Source organism: Lycium barbarum, chromosome 10, assembly GCF_019175385.1.
Source record: "Lycium barbarum isolate Lr01 chromosome 10, ASM1917538v2, whole genome shotgun sequence".
Classification (NCBI taxonomy): Eukaryota; Viridiplantae; Streptophyta; class Magnoliopsida; order Solanales; family Solanaceae; genus Lycium; species Lycium barbarum.
In genome coordinates this window covers 2,509,077-2,530,686 of record NC_083346.1, presented here as the reverse complement: position 1 = coordinate 2,530,686, position 21,610 = coordinate 2,509,077, and the positions used below count along the sequence as shown (strand labels likewise).

Here is a 21,610-nt window from a genome sequence, read left to right as displayed (position 1 = left end):
TAGAGGATATTGTGTTGGTTTTTCTATTTCTTTTCTCAACCTCTTTAGCATTCTTTAATTCTTCATCTTGCTGGCAAAATCTGGAAGGATACAGTCATTTACCTCATCAAGATCTAAGCACTGAAAAGGTGAAAGAGATTCTAATTTTGTTGGAGAAAAATGCACTCAAAAGATAAAGGGTAGTCTGGTGCACGAAGGATTCCGATTTCATGCAGGGTTTAGGGCAGGACAACACCTCAAGAGGGTGTGATGTAAGCAACCTACCTAACACAAGCATCAACTATCGATTTCACGGTTCAAACCCGTGACCTACCGGGCACACGAACCCAACTTTACCAAAACTCCAAGACTCCAAGTTTATCAATATATTCCTGACCTTACCCTTATATTATTAACGCATTGTTTCAGTTCGAATCATGTATATACATGCCAAAAAGTTTTAATTAGTGTAAATATAATAAATTTCAACTATTTTGAATCCAGTGATTCTAAATTTGAATTAGCGAGAATAGTAACATCATTGGCGGCTAATAAAGTATACACCTACTTAATAAAAGGCGCATATATATATATATATATATATATATATATATATATATATATATATATATATATATATATATATATATATATATATATATATATATATATATATATATATATTCCCCTATATGCAGGGATTTGATACTAGATTTTAATTTTTACTTAATTGTGCCACAAAGATGGATTATTATTTTTTTGCGTCAAATGTTATTACGTCTACTTGTTTAATTTAAATTCGTTTTTGCAACTGTTTTCTTTCTCTCTTTGATAAAGAGCGGACAATACGTGTCATGTTTTTTTTTTCTTCACTATGATCTTCTCCTTATAGGTTTCCAAATTTATGCAACAGGCAGTCATGACTCATGATAATAATTTCCCATTCAATAAGGCAACTTAAATCTTAATTGAAAATGCATGCATTTAACTATTAATTGTGTGTTTTGATGGAAAAGCCCTCGGATTCCCACTTTAGCTGATTTTTCTCTAATACACGTTAATGTAATACATACACGCGGAGTCCAAATTGTTATAGCTATTAAGTCACCGCCTGCTTTCTCTACTCAATCCAGTTTTCTGTTTCTCTTCTCAGTGCTCCTCTATTTTGTCATGCTTCAAAATCGAGCTATTGCCTTAAGGTATTTGAGATAATAGTGTGCATCTAAGTACATAATTTTGTATAGTTAAAGAAAGCTTTAGACCCGTGCGATGCGCGGTCGATATCAAAAGAAATTATTTCTGTAAATGTATTATCTTGTTTGTCTGAATAAATTAAATTAAATAATTTTAATAAAGTTGTATTTGTAATTTTGCTTCCTATAAAATGTATTCTAGAACAAAAATTATGAAATCAAATATGATAAAATTTTGTCCGCACAAGTGTGTCTACCAAATCAATAAATATATGACACACATTTTCATAAATGTTTTTTATCATTAAACATTAATTAAATATACAATTTCTCCTTATTTTATAACTTCACAACAATAAATTAATATAATTTACTTCATACACCGAGTGCTGATAAAATTACCATCAAAGATAGCCTAATAGCTGCACTCAGCTATGAGCTATACATAATGCTGAAATTCTTTCAATCATTATAAAATGTCACTTGACAACTGATGTCTTTTGTTATGGAAAGCTTTTAGTTTTAATACTTTGTATGTAAATATTAGTCCCACGTACAAATGAGGTCTTACCTTAAATGCTTAAACATAATATCCTATGTAGAAGAAAATTCAAATATTTTTCTTGCAATATTCATTGCAAGAAGTCTTAATAACGTCATTTCCTTGAACATTTTGGGATGATCCCTTATTATTATTATTATGTATTCATTCAAAGATGATTATTGATATTGCTAGATTATGTAAATATTTAGTCAAAAATATTTTGTAATCTTCTATTGTGTAGACTACAAATTAGAAACTAATTTGACTAATTAATTTTAATATATACTATCCTAAAATAGAAGATTACAAAATATTTTTGACTAAATAATTACATAATCTAACAGATATACTTTGAGCTAATATTTTGCCATTATCTCTTCATCAGGGGAGAATCCACAACATTGATTGTGGGGTTCGTGGAAACCCACAACTTCTATCTGAACCTTGTATTTATAATGTGAAACCCTTCAAATATATAAGAAATTTGAGCTGAGAACCCAGTAACAACAGACACTGCTAGCTGAGAACCCATAAGCTTTAAATCCTGGAACCGCCTCTGCTCTTCATATACACAAAAATCTAATTGTTTGTCCAAAGTGATGCTCATCTACAACTGATTCAAGCATGTTAGAGATACAATTAATCAATAAATTAACTATTTCATCACCAAAACGTCACAATACCCAACAACAAACTTTATAAATACATAATTATACAAACTGGGATTACCATTATTCAACCAATGAAATCTAATCAAACTAAAGTAGAAGTATTGAATACTAATCAGATTGAAGATCACCCAATAGCTCCTTTGCAATTTCTAAGTTGGACTATAGCAAGTAAACATCAAGAATGAAAAAGGACCAGTTTACAGCAAGAAGCAAGAGCGCGTCAGCTGCGAGAAAGTCATTGCCCCTCAGCACACTCATTTTTTTGCTCGTCAGTGCTGTTTTTTTATCTTATTGTAGCTAGTGCGCACAACAAAACCTACAAAAAAGTATATTTGAAATTCCCTATGGTGGGACTAATGAAATAATCAACACAGTATAACATCTTTCTTTTGAAAGTACTCCCTCTCTCTGTCTCAATTTATATAACACTCTTTTCTTTTTAAGCATTCTCGAAAAGAATAACACATTTTTATATATAGTGTAATAAAGTCATAATTTAACTTTAACTTTCCATTTTACACTTAATAAGATGATTTTTAGTCACATGAATATCTAGGATTTATCTTGAACCATAAATTTCAAAAATTTATTTTTTATTCTTAAACTCTGTGCCTAATCAAATACTTCTACATAAATTGAGACGAAGGAATATAGTTTATCGTTTAAGAAGGCAAACTTTTTTTAACAAAATTTAGCTCACCCATGGGCCATGTTTGTTGGCTTAGTTGCACCCGGTATGTCAAGTTTCGAAACCATAATCTCAATCGCAATGCTAACGCACCCACAGTGGGTGGCTTAAAAAGCAAACCTGACATTACATTACTAATTGAGGTATTTCTCTTCTTTTACTGATTTGTGTTATCCATAATATTACTTTTCTCATCATAATTTTAAAAAATATAATATTAAATTCAAATACTTAAGTCTATCCTTCGGTAGTTTTACACTGAAAGTTTGGATTACCTTCATTTATTCCTCTTGTTTGTTACTTCATGTTGATAATGCATTTATCCATATTATTGGGTATAGTTGTATTGTCATATAACTTTTATTAGCTTGTCACTTAAGTTAAAAAATAAATACTTCTCAATTATTTTACAAAGTCCGGCTTGCAAAATGATTAGCCCACGCTAATTTCAATATATAGTAACATTAAACTATCCCACCTACTACTATAACGTAACAATATTATGGATTAGCTAATGTTGGAAACAGTCCTTTAAGCTTTAATTTAATGCTTAACACTAACATTATAAATTTTCTAAAGATATCTATGCCGACAATAAATTGTAAACCTTAGTCGCTCAATTTGTTATAAAATCTAATAATATTTTGGCTTAACCGCATTGCAAAATATTAATATTTGAATACAATAATTTTGAAATCTAATAATATTTTCAGTCATCATAACATTCCTATTTTGCATTCAAAGAAGCAACTCATCACGTTGCTAATGTTTAAATGCAAAATAGGAATGCTATGATTTCAAATTATCTTAGTTCAATTTTTCGTTTGATCACCGAAAATAGGGGATTTTAGATATAGCATGTATCTTAAAAATATACGTATTTATTTTTGAATTCAAATTCTAAGAGAATCTTTATCTTCCAATTCAAATTCAAAAACTAAGCACACTAATTCAAACTAACTTATTTTTTACATTATCTATTCAATTGTTTTAATTCCCAAGTGGCTGCTATTAGATCGCCACTTGACTTAGTCATATTACTTGCCCTTTTCAGCATTTTTTCATCTCCACCACACACAATCGACTTCTCATTTGATCTGCAGCTGGTTCACTCAACGTGAAAAAGGACCAAATCTGTTTCCCCCTTCTTTTAGTCACCACCAGTTTCTCCACCTTCCTTAAATCCCTCTCTTGGGCCTTCCTTCTTTCCTGCTATCATGATGTCTGAATCCACTTCCCATGATGCTCCACCGGCATCGGACATCATACCGGCTAAATTCAATTTTAACAAAGACCTTGAGATCGAGAAGCCCTCCTCCGTTTCAGACAGGGGATATGACGTGAGGCGGTATCCCTCGTCTATCACCGAGGAGAGGCTCGACATAGTCCGGGCCGATTGCGGGTAGGACATCCATCCGGTTCGGGTTTTCGTCCCCGGACCAGATGAATCCGTTACCGACCATTGTGAAGGGTTTCTTTATGTTTATACATACCCCTTCACTCTCAAACTTGACCCCCCGGTGGACCTGATCATTCTCAACATGTGCCGAGTTTACGGCGTTACACTGACTCAGATCGGCCCAAACGTTTGGAGGGTTGTAGCATGTCTCGGGATGTTGGCCAACTACGCCGAGAAGGAGTTCACATTGGCCCATCTGATACGCCTTTACTCCCCGAGGCTGTTCCGGGGTGGCGTAATGAAACTGGCCAAGCGGAGCCGGAATCAATTCTTCTCGAAAATGGATGAAAATAGAGACCGGGGATGGTTGGAGTGATACGTCCGGGTGAAGACAGAGGACATAATTCCAGCTGAGCACATGCCTTTCCCGGAGAAGTGGAATAACAAGCGTAAACCCGAAGTCTCGAACAATTGCATCAGTATTGCCTTGTCAAATTTTGATTCTGCTTTCTCACTGTTTCTTTCTTACTTTTGCCAGCCAATGGGTACGTTCCTCCAGTCATCCGAAATCTGAACGATTGGGTCACCGTGCTCCTCGCCCAGCATCCCTACGACGATCGAACATGGGCTCACCTATCTCGTGGCCGATGGATTGCCCAAAATCACGGTATCCTTCTAATTTTATTCTGTTGCATTCTCTTTTGTCCGTTTCTCCCTTTGATCTTTGCTAACACCTTGCCTTTCAGGCTTGCCTAAGGGCTCGGTAGCCCCCAGACCGGAGTCGGGGACCGCCCCTCCAGTGTCCTCTCCGATGCTGCAAAAAGAAAGCGACCCTCTGAAAAGGGGCAGACCCCGTGAAGGAAAAAAGCAAGGAGTGTTGCCCGTCCTTCAAGGGCAGAGACAGAGCCCGACATCATTGTTCGGAGAGTCGGCTCCGTTCCCACCGTGGCTTTAATACCGGAGGAGGCGATCTCCGCTCCGCCCCTTCCTTCCATCAGCGAAGGTCTCTTGGTTCCTGCTTCACGTTCAGGTGCGGAAGAAATACTTTCACCAACTCCTCTTCGGTCAATTGACTTTGTCGACATTTCAGGTGAAAGGACCGCCCTGGTACCGGAAATATTGTGGAGCCCTCGGCCTTTGCCGAAAATATTGAGGCTGCTCCAAGTTCATCTGTCCCGGCTCTGCGGGTGGATGATTTTGATGATATGTTCTCAAGCGCCCCCCCTACCGGAGAAGCAACGGGCTTTGGTCATCTTCCAATTTCTCGGGCCACAAGGCCGGCCAACCGGATTTCCGATTCAGGGGCCAGAGACAACTTGGTGAATATCTTCCCTGCCCCGAGAATCAGATCGGCCGTAGTCACCGTACCCGAGGACTGCAGCTTTCTGTCGCGCCCGGTGGGCGTAGCGAGCTATTTGCGGCCCCTTATCTCTGACTCGGACAAGCGCAAAATGACCGGGCTCACTTGGCAGTGCCTCATTAACGAGGGTATGCATGGAAGCAACCAGGTAAGCTCTTCTGTCATCCTTGTACAGTTTATCTGCGGATTTTATCCTTACTTCGCCTAAGCCTTCTGACTTGTTTTACCTATAGAGTGTGGTGCTGGTAAATGAAGCTTTCATCCGTGCCCAACATGAGATAGATGATCTTTGAGGCCAACTGGATGCCCAAGGCCGAGAAACGGAGAAGTACCAACATCTCCTTCAGGAGAAGGAGGAAGAGTTGGACCGGGCGGCCGTGCTGGACAACCTCCGTCCTGAGCTCGATGCGGCTAAGGACGAAAACTGTCATTTGAAGAGTGAATTGGCCGCCATGACCGACTATAACCGGAGCCTTGAAGCCGAAAATATTGACCTTAGCCGGGATAAATCCCAGTTTTCTTCGAGGCTAGATGAGCTGGAGACCACGATTTCTCGACTCCGGGGGGAGCTAGACTCAGTGAATGCCGCTGCAAAAACCTTGGCCGAGAGGAATCGTCAGCTCGAGTCCGAGGCTGCTTTGTCCAACGAGCGCAGGAGGGTGTTCGAAGAGAAAGCCGAGGAGCGATCTCGGATATGCCAAGGCCTTAGAACCGAGCTCTAAGAGGCGGCTTTTGCCAACGATGCCCTTAAGGCCGAACTGGATGCGGCCACTGGTAGGATAAGTGTATTTGAGGGGGACCGGGCTAATCTAGAAGCAAAACTGGCCAAGGCCTAGGCCGACTTGGAAGAAACATGGAGAAATGTTGAGGCGGCCGAGGCTCATACTGCTATTGTTGCCGAGTATGAGAAGTGGAAGTCTCGGCGGATCACCCTCGAGCAAGCCGAGCATGGTCTCTCGGATCTTTCGGCCCTGATACTCGAGGATAAGAGGATGAGGAAGAAGCCAATCGTGCCCTCGGGTCTGAATCAGACGACTCTGAGCGAACCGAGCACTCATCCACCTCTAGTCATGCCGGATAGTATGGGGCTTGTGCCTTGCTTTTTGTTTTTGCTTTTTGCCTTTGTAGGGCTTTGTTTTTCTTTTGATGTAAGAGACATCCGTTGTATAAATGAAAAGTGCATCTTTCTTGCTTCTTCATTTGAATGTTTGTTTACTGCTTTTGCTATAGTTGTTGGTTCGTTCTAGGACCGGTCGACTCATAGCCGTTAATTCATTGTGTCCACAGGTGTTATCAGATATTTTGGGGCCAGTGGTATATCAAATTTTGGCTCGGATCATAGTGATCTCGTTGCCTTTTGTCGGACTTCGACCAAGGTACCCGGCGTAGGGTATGCGAATGAGGCAGCGTCGAGATACGATGGTTATCGGCTGGGCAAAGTATATTTAACAGAGAGTTGTTATCCCAACTTTTGATAACTTGTGTTTACAAAATGTTTGTACATGTGAGAATTTTAACTCTCTCTTCCTTAGTCGTAGCAAATGTAAAATGCGACATGATTCATTATGATCGTTTGGTCCTTGCATCGGAGGCTATGACCGGTGGCCGAGCCTTAGTTTTGCCGTAGTAAATGTTGAATGGGACACGATTCATTATGATCATTTGGTCCTTACATCGGAGGCTATGGCCGGTGGCCGGGCCTTAGTTTTGCCGTAGCAAATGATGAGCTTCTCCGTTTATTTTAATCCGCTCTCCAAGGTCGGGTGAGTGCTATCATGTCCCTGATCGGAGGATGTGACACCAAGTATCCGGGTACTGCCCTTCTTATTTGTCAAGTAACACATTGTACTCATTGCCTCCTTAAAAACCTTGTCGGAAAACCCATTTTGGGACAAAACCGTACTAAGGAAAAAAGTGCAACATGAGTTTTCAGATTTGGGCTCTAATTTTGTCCCGCTCTTGATTTCCTGCAAAAAGAGAAAAGGTTAACAATAGGATACGGGGAGACCATACCTTAGCAGTAGTATCTCTTTAGGTGGGCCACGTTCCAGTTATTTCGCAGACGCTGCTCGTCCATGGACTCCAACTGATACGGCCCTTTGCCCGTTATACCGGTTATCTTCTACGGGCCTTCCCAATTCGGACCCAGCTTTCCCTCGTTAGGGTTCTTGGTGTGCAAGGTAACTTTTCGGAGTACTAAATCCCCAACTTCGAAATGCCGAAAGTTGGCTCTTCGGTTGTAATATCTTTCCATCCTTTGTTTTTGGGCCGCTATGCGGACCGACGCTCTTTCACGCAGTTCATCCGTGAGGTCGAGCTTCACGGCTATGGCCCCCCCGTTTGACTGTTCGGTGGTATACCGAAAACGGAGGGTCGGTTTACCAACCTCCATGGGGATGAGGGCTTCAGCTCCGTAAACCAGTGAGAACGGGGTTTCCCCCGTGCTCGCCTTGGATGTGGTTCTGTAAGCCCACAACACCTCCGGGAGTATCTCCCTCCAATGATTCTTCGATGCTTCAAGTTTGTTCCTCAGATTTTGGATTATTGTTTTGTTCGTTGATTCTGCCTGTCCGTTTGCACATGGGTGATACGGGGTCGACACGATTTTCTTGATCTTCAACCCTTCGAGAAAACTGTTGACCTTGCCACCCACAAACTGGGGCCATTATCACAGGTTATCTCGGAGGGGATGCCGAAACGGCAGATGATGTGATCCCATATGAAGTCGATGACTTCCTTCTCTCTTATCTTTTCGAAGGCCTGCGCTTCAACCCACTTAGAGAAATAGTCGGTCATAAATAAAATGAAACGGGCCTTACCTGGTGCCTGAGGCAACGGACCACAATGTCCATTCCCCACTTCCTGAAAGGCCAAGGTGAGGTCACCGAGTGCAGCAACTCCCCGAGCTGGTGAATCATCGGAGCATGCTTCTGGCACCCGTCGGGTTCCAGTAATAACCGACAATGATAATTTTTCGAACCAGGGCTTCCGCACCGGAGTGATTACCGCAGGTTCCCTCATGAACCTCTCTTATCACGTATTCTATTTCACCCGGGCCCAAACACTTAGCCTGTGGGCCGAGGAAAGAGCGTCGATATAGTTGACCGTCCACCAAGCAAAAGAGGGCAGCCTTGGTCCGTAGTGACCATGACTCCTTCGGGTCATTTGGGAGCTTACCATCACGCAAGTAGTCGATGTATTTGTTGCGCCAATCAAAGGTCAAGACCATTGTGTATATTTTGGCATGCACGATTTCTATGGTCGTGTTTGATAAGTGCACTGTTGCCCCGAGGTTGATTTCCTCATCTCGATCGAGGATCCCAAGTTTGCTAATGCATCAGCCTCGCTGTTCTGCTCCCTCGGTATGTGCTGCATAGTCCATCCTTTAAATTGATGAAGTACCACTTGGGTTTTTTCGAGGTACCGCTGCATTCGTTAGTCCTTTACCTCGAATACGCCGTTCACCTGGTTCACGACCAAAAGCGAGTCGCACTTTGCCTCGATCGTTTCGGCTCCCATGCTTCGAGCCAACTCCAAACCTGCAATCATAGCCTCATACTCAGCTTCATTGTTAGTCAATCTAGCAGTTCTAATGGACTGTCGGATAACATCCCCGGCCGATGTCCTGAGGACAATCCCTAGTCCGGAACCTCTAAGATTCGAGGCCCCGTCCGTATGTGGAGACCAAATGCCCGTGGTCTCTCCCGAGGTCAACAAAAGTTCTTTCTCGACCTCGGGGACCATGGCCGGGGTAAAGTCTGCCACAAAATCGGCTAATATTTAGGATTTGATGGCCGTCCGAGGCTTGTACTCGATGTCGTAACCGCTAATTTCTACAGCCCATTTTGTTAATCTACCGGATAACTCAGGTTTATGCATGATGTTTTTTAAAGGGTAAGTGGTTGCTACACATATGGGGTGGCATTGAAAATAGGGTTTGAGCTTTCTGGAAGCGCTTACCAGTGCTAATGCCAGCTTTTCCAAATGGGGATAACGGGTCTCTACATCCCCCAAAGTTCTACTTACATAGTAGATAGGGAATTACGTACCTGATTCTTCTCGGACCAAAACGCCGCTTACCGCCATTTCGGAGACTGCTAAGTAGAGGAAAAGTGGATTATCGGTATTCGGTGTGTGCAGCAACGGGGGGCTAGACAAATACTTCTTCAACTCCCTTAGGGCTTCTTGGCATTCTGGAGTCCAAACGAAGTCGTTCTTCTTTCTGAGCAAGGAGAAGAACCGGTGACTCTTGTCCGAGGATCTCGATATGAAACGGCTTAGTGCCTCTATCCTCCCGGTGAGCTTCTGTACCCCCTTTATGTTGTTCATGACCTCGATATCCTCGATGGCCTTGATCTTGTCCGGGTTGATCTCAATCCCCCGGTTTGACAGCATGAAGCCTAGAAATTTACCGGATCTTACCCCGAAAGCACATTTTTCCGGGTTGAGCTTCATGTTGTATCTGTGGAGCACATCGAAGGTTTTCTGCAAATGTTTCAAATGGTCCTCTGTTTCCAGGGACTTAACAACCATGTCGTCAACATAAACTTCCATTGTTTTTCCTATTTGTTCTTCAAACATACCATTAACTAGGTGTTGATAAGTTGCATCAGCATTTTTTAACCCGAAAGGCATGACGTTATAACAGTAAGTCCCATAGCGGGTGATGAAGGACATTTTTTCTTGATCCTCCGGGTGCATCCGGATTTGGTTGTACCCGGAGTAAGCATCGAGAAAACTTAACATTTCGTGTCCGGCCGTCGCATCGATCATTCTGTCGATGTGAGGCAATGGAAATGAGTCTTTCGGGCATGCCTTGTTTAAATCCTTATAAGCGATACACATTCGAAATTTATTACCTTTTTTGGGCACCACCACCACGTTAGAAAGCCAATCCGGGTATTTCACCTCCCGGATGGAACCTATATTCAAAAGCTTTGTTACCTCGTCTTTCACGAAGGCGTGTTTTGGCTCTGCCATGGGCCTTCTCTTTTGCTTTACTGGGGGAAATTTCCCGTCCAAGATGAGTTTGTGTGACGCTATTTCCGGTGATATACCTGTCATATCTATATGCGACCATGCAAAGCAATCAGTGTTAGCTCAAAGAAACTCAATTAATTTACGCCTGAGCTCCGGGGTGAGCCCCGTGCCCAGGTATACCTTTCTGTCCGGTAAGAACTCGAACAAGATGATCTGCTCCAGCTCCTCCACGGTTGACTTGGTCGCGTCCGAGTCATCCGGCATGACAAAGGATCTGGGCATCCCGAAGTCACCCTCTTCATGCGCTGGACCCGGTCCAGTATATTTTAGTTGCTATTTGGGGACCTTCCCTCCGGTTGTACCCTTCTCTTCCTGGACCGGCTCCTTGGGCTGGAGAGCTGCCTCTTCTAATGCGAACATTTCCTTTGCTGCTGGTTGCTCGCCTCGGATGGTTTTCACCCCCTCCGGAGTGGGGAATTTCAGCAACTGATGCAGTGTTGAGGGAACCGCCTTCATGCTATGTATCCAAGGTCTGCCCAGTAATGTATTATATTTCATGTCCCCTTCGATCACATAGAACATTGTCTGCTGAATGGTGCCATCCACTTTCACGAGCAACGAGATCTCTCCCTTTGTGGTTTCACTAGCCATATTGAACCCGCAGAGTAACCGAGCTACCGGTACAATTCTATCGAGCAACCCTAGCTGTTCGACCACTCTCCATCGGATGATGTTGGCCGAGCTACCTGGGTCAACCAAAATAAGTTTAACCTTAGTTTTAAAGACAAGTACAGAAATTACGAGTGCATCGTTGTGCGGTTGAACGATGCCTTCCGCGTCTTCGTCATCGAAGAAAATAGAGCCCCTGATCGAATGGTCTCGGATGCGCTTTTCACGAACAATTGAGACCTTGGTCCGTTTCATTACCGGTCCCCGAGGGACGTCAATACCCCCGACTATCATGTTGATTGTATGTTGTTGTTCAACCGGTTCGACCCTTCGATGAGCTTCCCTTTCTTGGTAGTGATTTTTGGCTCGCTCGCTGAGCAGATCTCGGAGGTGGCCGTTTTTTAATAACCAGGCTACCTCTTCTCTCAATTGGCGGAAATCCTCAGTTTTGTGACCATAGGTTCCGTGATATTCACACACTACGCTCGGATCCCGCTGTCCCGGGTTTGACCTCAGTGGTTTCGGCCATCGCACATCCAGTACGCGACCGATGGCCAATACAAGGCCTGAGGTATTGACGTTGAAGTTGTACTCCGAAATCTTTGGTGGACCCCTATTGTTGACGGAACTTCCGACGTCGCTCCTGAACGAGAGTCCCCGGCTGTTTGACGGGCGCTACCTTGACCCTTCCGACCTGAAGTTTGGTCTCTCCGAGTGGGAGTATGGCCGAAACCTTTCTTTTGATGATTCAGACTTTATTTCATAACCCTTCCTCGACTTCTCAAAACCTCTATTCACTTTTAACTTTACTGGAGAGAGCTCGAACTGATCGTCCTCCACCCGAATCTTCGACTCATACCGATTGTGGACATCGACCCATGTCACGGCCTCGTATGCTAGCAAATTTTCTTTCAACTTGGCCGAGGCAACTGAACTTAGCATGTTGAGCCCCTTTGTGAAAGCTTGTGCGGCCCATTCCTCTAGCACCGGGGGGAGTTCCATCCACTCCCTCTGGAACCGAGTGACGAACTCCTGTAGTAGCTCGTCGTCCCTTTGAGTTATCCAGAAGATATCAGCCTTAAGAGCCTGAACCTTTATGACACCGACATGTGCTTTTACGAAGGCGTCGACGAGCATTTCGAAAAAAGTGATCTAGTGCTCAGGTAGGTGGTCATACTGTTAACACCCAATTTTGTCCCGCCTCTCCTCCGAAATACCTATTTATACATCTGTTATTTCGAGAAATTAAAAAATATGCATTTAAGTTTTACTATAATTATTAGTCTTTTATTTACACACGTTTTATTTATTCTACTGCAGTTATTATTATTATTATTATTATTCTTAAATTATCATTTATTACTAATTATCATTAATTATTATCATTCTTGTTATTTTCATTATCATTATTATTATTATTATTATTAATTACTAATCATTATTATCAGCATTATTTTGTTATCAATTATTAATCATCATTATCATCGTTATTTTATTATTAATTATTATCATTGTTTTATCAATAATTGTTGTTTATTATTATTATTATCATCATTATTATTTCTTATTATTATCATTATTATTTTATTATTACCACTATTATTTTTATTATTATTAATTTATTATCATTTTTGTTATTACCAATAATTGTTATTTTTTTTATTTTTATTTTTTATTATTATTACTAATTATTATCATCTTTATTATTATTAATTATTATCATTGTTATTTTTGTTATTAATTATCAATATTTGTTATCTACTATTATTATTATATCTATTATTAGTTTTTATCACCATTATCATCAGCATTATCATTATTAGCAGTATTACTACCGCTATTTATTTGCTGCTATTATTTAGTATTATTGAAACTTGCATTTCTCAACGTTCTACCAACTTCCGCATACACGTCGCATTTATTTCGCACATTTAAATGACAACGTTTGTTTGTTATTAAATATTATTGCACGGTCATTGCAACATCATATGATTTTATTAGCCGGATCTTTTATAATTACATAATTACATATGATTTTATTATCCGGATCTTTTATAATTACATGTGATATTCTAGCACCTTTGGTACATCGTTAATCAAAATGGGTCTCTTATTCAAATTTAGAAGCCAAACTATTTCTTGCACACGGTCCGTATTTTGACTTACCGGACCCCAAATCAAAGTCCGATTAATTCCTAATATTTTTTGGACTAGACCATATTTTTTATCTCAATTTTTAGACCAGTCCATGTTTTAATTCACTGGTCCACCCTTTAATACCCAGTCTAAAATTTGACACGGTCCACAAATGGACCGGGTCCGATACATTTTTTTCAGCCAAATAAGGGGAACCCCTTTTAGGATTTCCCCTTCATTCCCTTTCATTTCTCGCCGCCTCCATCCCTTTCCCTCTCCTTTCCCGCCTCTCCTCCGCCGCTCCCACTTCCCCCTTTTCCTCCTTCTTCTCCGCTTCCCCCACCATGCCCTGTTCCCCACTTAACCTTGTCTCCCTCCGCTCCTCCTTCCCTCATTTCTTCAGAACAAAAACAAAGAAAAAAGCAAGCAAAAAAACCTATAAAAACAGGAAGAACACGAACACAAAAGAAAAAACGAAGAGAAACGGACCAAAAATCCTCTGAAAAAGAAAAAAAATTTCCAGTGGTCAAAAATCCCCAAAAAAATAAAAAATCGGAAAAATCAGATTTGAATAAAAGCACGAAGAGATCGGTGAAAACCTCAAGAATTAGTTTTACTTTTGATTCAGGAACCCTCCAAGAATCGAAACCGTAAAATCAAGGAAATCCTTTGAAGATAATAAGTTCTTCAATGGCCGAAATCCCCTCTTAGAAAGTATCAGCTCCTTTAACAGTGTTGTTGATTTCGAAGCAAAAGATCTACATCGCTTTTCTCTGGTTCTGTTTTGCCCTTGATACTCGTTTGGATTCGAGTGTGAACAAATTTGGGATTCGTGTTATTTCGAGGTTAAATCGAGACTCCGCACCTCATTTCGCTGCACCCAAAAAAGGTCAGTGTAATCCCTAACTTCTATCCTTTAAATTCCGTCCTAATTTATGTTTGGTACATTGTTGGTATGCGATTAGTATATTTAGTGTTTGTTTGAATTACTGCTTGAATCAGAGTATTTTATAGTTATATAGAATAAGGACTGTTTAGTTGGCTGATGAAGATTATCGTTTTTATCTTAGTTCAGTGTAGTTTAACTCTCGCTTTTGATTAGTTTGACTAATGTGTCATGAATCTAGTTGTTCCAGATTCAAGTCAAATATATGTTGATCTTTGTTTAAACTTGTATAAATGCGATACATTTCTATCCTGGTTGCATGTTTATCAGGAGTCCACCTTAGTGAGAGACCATAATGAACTGGATCTGTTGTTTATATTCCCTTCTTCTCCGGTATTTTTTTGACTGAATGATTCGAACAACCAACTCCTATTTATTAAAGATGTTTCAAGTCCAAATGGTTTCCCTTAGCTGTCATATTGGGGAATTAACTCAAAGTATGTTGTTAGTTGGATTAATGATGTTAAAAAGGGGTTTTGAGCCATCATGTGACTAACATAAGATCTTTTGACCCTGATTCAGAGTCTGCCATTGGTAATGTATAGAAAGGGTTCTAAAACCATGCTTGAATCATTTTAGGTTAGCCTATAATTGTCTCTATGTTGTCTGCAGGTTGGAAGGAGTTAGTTTTTTTTAAGTACATACTCAGTAAAAAAAAGGGAAGAAAGGGATGTGGAGATATTTCCTTTTATTTTGTTTGAACCTGACCATGCTTGTGTGTAAGACCTGAGAGGACTGAGCATGTTGATTAAACCATGCATAAGCCACTACCTATTGTCATACCCCATTTTAACCGGGATTAAAGTAGAAGTACGACATATTGGAGATTCCTGTTTTTGTTTTTGTCGATTTGTTTTAAGGAGTCGCCACCTAATTATTTATGGTGAATTATGACACCTAAAGTTTATTAAAGTTATATTTAAAGTTAACTCTGTTTAAGGTCTGCAGAACTTAAGATTCTAGGTAAGGGTTCAATTAGTCTAAAGAAAAAGTATTAGGCATCCTTTAAGACCCATTAACAATGGTTAACCGACCGGACTCAAATTTAATTAGGCTAAGTGTAAATATAATGTTTAGAAAATAAAATAGTTTATAAATATTTATTAAGGTTTATAGAAATATAGTAGTGCTATTAAAATAAGATTTATAGAAAATTATAAATAAAAGAAAGAATATAATGATATCGTTTAAACAATACTCATAAATATTACTAAGGTTCTTAGAAATGCAGTTTTGAATAAAACTTATACCAACTGTAATAACCTTACATAAAAGGAAACTTTAGAAGCCAAAATAAAAAACTTATAAATACTACTAAGTTTTAGCTAAAAAATGTTATCTAAAGTAAGATTTATATAAAATATATAAGTAGAAGGAAAATGGGATTTGTACAGTGTTTTAAAAAATATCTGACATAATTTCAATAGCGAGATATTAATTGATTTTTTTTTTGCATTTTCTAGTAGTATAAATAAAATAGGCAATGAGCGTTTTCTTAGATTCTTAAAACAGGTTAACTTAGCATAAAACTTTATGACATATCCTATTTTAGGATAGTAAAAGTGAATCTTAGTTCTTCTAACTCAAAATATATAGTTGTGCTATGTTAAAAATCAATCACTCTAAGAAGGTTAAATATTAGGAGGATCATAAAGAAACTTTAACATAAAAAGGAGAAAAATGAGATTTTATGGAATTAATTATTAGTATCTTAAATTAACTACCCATTATTAAACTAAATCTCACTAATTTGCTAAAGTTCGTCTAAACTACAAACAAATATACTGGTCATACAATATATGCTAAATGCATCGAAACAAAATAAAAAGGATGAGGAGTAGATATACCGGAAGTGGGCTCAGCCCACTTTCATGGACTGCTGCGACTATTATTTTCTATTTGGGCTTCGGCCCAGAACCTCATTTTTTATCTCCTTAGCTGCGGACAGAGAGACTGGAACAGAGGGAGAAGATTTTGTTGGGCTTTAGCCCAACGCCGAATGCGGGGATGACAAGTTCCTCGGACTCGTATGTGAGATGATCATGCATAAAACAAAAGAAAAGGATTAGTACGGTGAAGATTTATAAGACCTATACTTCAAATGTATAAAAAAGGAAAAAGAAAAGTAACAGCAGAAATTTAGATAAAGGAAGTTGCGTGAATAGTGGCAGCCAGAGGGGTTTAAATGATCAAGGGACAAAACCAAACCCAACAGAATATAGAAAGGAACAAGCTTTAGAGCCCGTTTGGATTGGCTTACAGCTTAAAGCTGTTTGCAGCTTATAAGCTGAAAAAAATAAGTTGGGGTAGTCCAACTTATTTTTTTTGGCTTATAAGCTGTTTTCAGCTTATAAGCTGCTTTAGATAAACTAAGTCAAATGGGTTCAATTATTTTTTTGAGCTTATTTTAAGCATAAAATGACTTTAAGCTGGCCAGCCAAACACTCAAAAAAGCTGAAAACAGCTTATAAGCCAACTTATAAGCCAATCCAAACGGGCTCTTAATCAAAACACTGGAAGGGCAAAGACTTTACAATCGCGGGCTTACTTAGACGATGTGCTACCTTATAAACACACGGGGCTGCCATGACTGGTGTATATCAGTGTACCATCTGCCTATCTAATTTATTTTTACACAAGTCAATATTTAAACTCAGAGATGAATCCTATTCCTACTCAGCACATCATTGTCATATAGAGAGAGACCAAAGGCATACAAAACGATTAAGCTCCACACTTAAGTAGGAATATTATTACTAACATTGTGTTCACATGAGTTTACTTCAAACAAAGCCAATATTAATTCCAAACACTGACTGAACTAAATTTTGACCCCATTCCATTTTTCAAGTAACGTAATGACTTGATAATTCTTTTCTTTCTTTCTCGCTGGACACATAATAGAAAATCCTTTATACGACAACCGCAAATTCAGATTAAACGAAAAACAATGACTTCTGATTTTAACACACACCCGCTAAGTCTGCAAACCGACAGCCCGACATTGTTAAACTTAAAGGAAATCTAGGCAAAGCAACAGTCACTTGAAGCAGGTTCTAATATTTAGCAGCATCAAATCAAACTTCTTCAAATACCAAACAAGATTGAATAAAACCAATTACAGCCCATGACTAAAATATATTCACTGAAAAGATGGGACTTGAACAGAGGATGATATTTTGCGTTTGAAATACAGACGACTTAACACTTTTGCAACATAAAACACCTTCGAGTAATAATCTATTCGAAACAGAGATTCTCTATGTCCATTAGAACAAAACTCAAAAATCAGATTTCGACAAGTTTAAAGGGGAGATTGATCTTAAAGTATTACCAGACATCATTTTCGAATAGAAGACCAATGAGGAAAAAAAATATTAACTGAGTAATCCAAACAAAACTTGACTCACATAAAGTTGGAAACAGGACATAAATGAAAGTTTAAAGAGAGATGAAGCTTGCAACCTTTTAATAGAAACTTTAGCCAAAGTATTTATCACTTATCGAAGAAAAATCACCCTTAGTTTAATTCCTATAGAAGGGAAGAGAAAACAAACTGAAACATCTACCTATACAAACTGAGCTTATATTTCTCGACAGATAGACGGATTTGGACATTTCATTTATGTTCCTAATCAACTATGAACAAAGCAGACCGCCGACAACATGCCTGAAGTTGTACATGATATTTGAAGCTTTAATGTCATACAAAACAGGGGAATGTACATTCTATTAACGGCACTTAGGTATACTGGATAGCACCCATTCACATATCAACTCCAAACAAAGACGTTCTCTTTAAGATTGTAATGCTAAAAAACGAATGATCCCTAGGGACATAATTTCTACCTAGGCAGCGACTGACGGATATTTCTAACAAAACAGCGAACACACAAAAAAAAACGACGACTCACAGTACCAAAACAAAGTGAAGCTAAGACTATTGTCAAATAAACCAAGCCATGTTGAACTCCAAATAATACAAAAAAAAACACAGAATTAAGAAATTATTTTGAAATAATAAACATCAACAAAACCTACCCGGTTTCAAGTCCAAACACGATTTCAACACAACATTATCCGCTAAAGAAACTAAACAGCAGATGATATTACCTTTTGTGGTACAGTGAAGTGGGGATGTCAAAGCCTCGAATCTACTCTCGCGTCGACAGGTTTGCGACTCGAGTCAATAATTAAAGTACTTCCGTCGTAATTAAAATTATCGCCGAGCAACGACGAAAGTTAATCGAAGCGTCAAGAACTTAACTTCGTCACAAATCTCGCATCTTCAACAAAAGTATTTTTCTGATTTTAATAAAAACCAAGAACAGGATAAAAGAAACTTAAGACTTAGTGATAACAATACTCCGTATCTAATAATCTCCCTAATCAACGTTCAATACCTAATCGGTGTTGAATCCCTGAATTCTCTTATAGACCCGACTTCAAAATAATAAAAGAGCAAACAGAAATAAGGTTTTTGAATTTTTAAAACTGTCAAGGAAACCATGGAATCCTCGAAAACACTCTCCCCCATTTATGAAAATGCTCTCCCTATTTATAAGACTGTCATTAGGGTTTAAAGAGAAGAGAAAAGGGAGCGTAGGAGAGAGACGAGAGCGGGGGACAGAGGTGAGTGGGTGACAGAGGCGTGGGGGACAGGGTAAGTGGAGGAGAGTGTGGGATGGCAGGAGAGGAACGTGAGGCGGCGGATGAAGAAGATGAGAGAGGAGAAGGTAATGAAGAAGAGAGAGGGGTGAAGGAGGCGGAAAAAAAATGGGATAGGGCTGAAGAGATTAGGTTTTAGAAAGGGGGAAGGGTTGGACCGGGTCGGGTCAGAGACGGGTATGGGTTGGTCCATTAGGGTATAAAATGGGCTGGTCCGTTTGGTATTTTAGTTGGGTTGAAAATGTGGGTTGGGTATTAAAATTGTGGGTTGTTTATTTGGGTAGGAAAATAATATTGTATTGGTATTTTGGGCCATAAATTTGGCTGAAAATTGTTGATCCTTCCTCCGCTATTATTTTGGATTCTAATTTAATAACTGGTATATAATATATATTATGTAAAGATAATAAATAATTAATTTGTAAAAAAAAATATTTTGCAAAGTGTTGTCTTATAATTAATTTTACGAGTCCAAACCCGAAAAAAATGAAATGATGACGAATCATCTAAAATTTGTAGTAAAGTTGTCACGCCCCGAACCATGGCCTGGACGTAACACGACACTCGGTGCCTGACTGCATGTGACCGAGCGAACCACATGGCTTGCTGAACTATCATAAGGCATACATGAGCGGAAATATAACGTGAATGCATGATGAACCTTTATAAAACGTATTAAGTCATAATACTTAATAAAAACACTTGTTTAAACATGAGTGCGGAAATAACATGAATGAGCCAAAAATGGTTATACGACTCCGAATGTCTGACATAACATAACTGACTTGTCTAGTCTATGAAACATCTATCATGAGTCTGACTGGAAAACATATTTACTGGGACAAGGCCCCCAGCATACCTTAGATGCATAACCAATCATAAAGCAAAAGTTGACTAAACCCCGAATGAGATGGGGCTCACCAATAAGCTGATACGAATGTTGTCTTACTGAGTAGATGTGTCGTCCTGTATATTAGTACCTGCATCGTGAAATGCAGGCCCCCGGGCAATAAAAGGGGACGTCAGCACATTGAATGTACTGGTATGTAAAGCAACTGAAAGAAATACATGGGACATGGAATAACATGATAAGAACTGAAACTGAAAACCTGGACATGAACATGAGTGCATACATATACATATAAAACATGGTAAAAATATCATAAGTAGGGAGAGCAATAACTTATAACCGATCCATGGTATGGTGCTTGCGTCCCGCCAGCAGAACACTCAGTCCTTGCCAGGGAACATGAGATTTAATAAAGTATGAAAGGATCCAGTCATTATAAGAGATCGTCCGGGACATGGGTGGAGCGATCCTCATCCTACGGTGGCTACGTAGTTTCAGGCTATCTGAAGCCCTCCTCGGTAATTAATGCAACTCCCAAAACATGAACATGAAAAATAGTGGCACTTGCTGCCCATGGTATATCATGAATCATAACTTGCTTGTACATAGTATTCATGATCATAACTTGCTTGTACATGGTTTTCATGAATCATAACTTGCTTGTACATGGTTTTCATAAATCACAACTTGCTTGTACATGGTTTTCATAAATCATAACTTGTAAATATAGTCTCATAAGATAACTTGTCATAGTCTTTCAAAATATGTTTTTGATGCATGAGTAATAACAATAGTTCATAATCATATATATATACTTGACTTGATAACATGCTTGTAACTTGGTGGATGAAATCATAAAGTTTCATATAAACATAATGAGAACACATGAGGAAGAATTCATGATTCATAGATTTAGCTAGGATTCCTAATATCCGTAATGGAAGATTAGGAATACAATAACGAGCATAGATACAAAGTTCTTGTACATACATACATAATTACGGGCTACCAATATGTTGGGTTTAATGCCCTAAGATTTGAACTTCATATATTTTACGAAACGAATCATAGGGAAGAACGTAGAGATTCCCACATGTGGATGGAAGTTCTACATACCTTAGTTGCTCCAAAACTTGAATTAAAGACTTGGATTTTTGAAGAAGATTTCCTAAATCTTGATTCTTGAATCTTGAGATGGGTTTTCTTGAAAACCCTAGATTAGGAATGATGATTTCTTGTTTAGATTACAAGAATATATGTTAGAATTGAGTTGGAATAATTAGAATGGACTTACCTTGATGTTGGAGGAGAGTAGGAGGTCGTTCTAGGGTTTGAGGGAGTGAAAAATAATGAGTTGAACTGATATGGACGAATATATAGTGTTCTGGAACATTGCACTTTACGTCCAGCAAAATACTGGCCGTATTTCAGTTTACGGGTCGTAAACTGGCAATACGGTCCGTATTTTGCCCTCTGGACTGCACTGCCTCGCTTCAGTAAAATGGCCATAACTTTTTGCACAGATGT

The 21,610-nt window shown here is 39.3% G+C and overlaps 1 long non-coding RNA gene across 1 annotated transcript; it reads right to left on the bottom strand.

The window, feature by feature from the left end:
• Positions 1–2,343: 2,343 nt before the first annotated feature.
• On the bottom strand, positions 2,344–19,325 carry LOC132616217 (uncharacterized). Its single transcript, XR_009573049.1, has 2 exons — positions 16,413–19,325; positions 2,344–2,703 (listed from the first exon to the last, which is right to left on the bottom strand). It is a non-coding gene; the product is annotated as an uncharacterized LOC132616217 (long non-coding RNA).
• Between the last annotated feature and the right edge of the window lie 2,285 nt (positions 19,326–21,610).